This window comes from Meleagris gallopavo, chromosome 1 (genome assembly GCF_000146605.3).
Source record: "Meleagris gallopavo isolate NT-WF06-2002-E0010 breed Aviagen turkey brand Nicholas breeding stock chromosome 1, Turkey_5.1, whole genome shotgun sequence".
NCBI classification, from domain to species: domain Eukaryota; kingdom Metazoa; phylum Chordata; class Aves; order Galliformes; family Phasianidae; genus Meleagris; species Meleagris gallopavo.
Window position 1 is genome coordinate 27,692,917 of NC_015011.2, and position 1,558 is coordinate 27,694,474.

Genomic DNA, 1,558 nt, shown 5'->3' on the forward strand with positions numbered 1-1,558 from the left:
AAAAAAAAGATTTACAACCTCAAGACAAGTACCAAAAAGGGGTTATGTCAAACTGAGAAAGATTAACAAAAAGATGAAGGGCAGGTTTGATGTTTCTGAAGTGCCACTTGAACTGTTACTGATGCCACTGGGGCTGTAGGGGGCTACTATGAGAAGTGCAAGTCAGCAATAATGTACTAGCATGTAGATTGCACTACCAATTTTATTACATGAAAATACACATTCGTATTATTTTGACTTGTGTGTTTTCTACACTGATTCCAACTATATACCATAAGCAGTCTTCTGTGATGCAAACTATCAGTGTTACTCTCTCTTCTATCTCCATGTCTTAAAACATTGTGCAAATTACAATAACCCAGATTTTCACACAATGAAATAATCTTATTAGTTGATTCTCCATAGGGATTATTTATTCTGCCTTTTTTTCCAGGTCTTGAAATAATGTAAGCAGTAATTTTTCTCCACTTTTCTTCCATTGAAAAACAAAATATATATATATGTTTTTATCAAGAGGCACTGAGATCCATGAAAAATCCACAGAAAAATCTTTTTTAAGGAATGCATGTTATTTATTCAGTTTTCAGATTCAGATACACATCAGCTATTCAAATTTTGCTACTTCATACTGATCAGTCCCTTTTAGAAGGCTCTCTAATCTGTGCAGCTATTAAGCATAAAAGGATTTACATCAATGAAGCCTAACACCAAGAAGGAAAGTACATATAGTAAATCCTATTATAGCTAAAGAGATGGGTTGCCTTACCTTGTTTACTTTTTAATTCTCCTTCAGTAGGAACAACAATTTTGCTCTTTTTTTGGTGCTTCTTTTTTTTCTTGTTTGTCATTTTTGCTGTTTGAAATGAAGGTGAACGGTTTCCCTTTGAAATGGATGAGTAGGAATCTCAGGAAGTTCAGCTAATGTGAACAAATACCAAGACCAGCACCTAGGAGGAAACATCTACATGTACCAATGAGAGCTGGGAGCAGGAGGGATGAGGGGGACACCAAGCTTGGCAGAAAAGCACCTGGGGGTCCTGGCAGGCACGAGGAACATCAGCTAGCAATGTGCCTTTTCTACAAAAAGGGTCAAATGCATCCAGGACAGCATTAGGAAAAATACTGCCAGCTTGAGGAAGGTTATTCACCCCTTTTGCTCAGCATCTGGAGTGCTAGGTCCAGCTCTGGACTCCCCAGTGAAAAAGAGATGTGAACATATGGGAGTAAGTTCAGAAAAGGGCCTTAAACTGATAAAAGGTTGAGAACTTCTAGCATAGAGGGAGATTCTGAGAGAGGTAGGGGTGTAAAGCCCAGAGAAGTCTCAGGAGATCGTATCTGTGCTTATAAGTACCTGATGAAGGAGGTAAGGAAGATGGAGTCCAGATGACTCACAGCAGTGGCCAGTGAAAGGACAAGGAGTAGTGAGCACAAAATAAAATGGAGTCAACACTACTCTGGTACTGATCGTGGCACCTTGCTCCACTCTCAAATTCTGGACAAGACGTATCTTAACCTTAAAATAAAGGCTCTAATGTTATCTCCATGGCAGTAGGCACTC

General features: G+C 39.0%; 1 long non-coding RNA gene across 1 annotated transcript in view; it reads right to left on the reverse strand.

The window, feature by feature from the left end:
- LOC104909665 overlaps positions 1-995 on the reverse strand; it is a 19,020-nt gene extending 18,025 nt beyond the window's left edge. Inside the window, exon 1 of the long non-coding RNA XR_004159741.1 lies at positions 767-995. This is a non-coding gene — a long non-coding RNA (uncharacterized LOC104909665). The remainder of the gene's footprint in view (positions 1-766) is intronic.
- Positions 996-1,558: the final 563 nt, after the last annotated feature.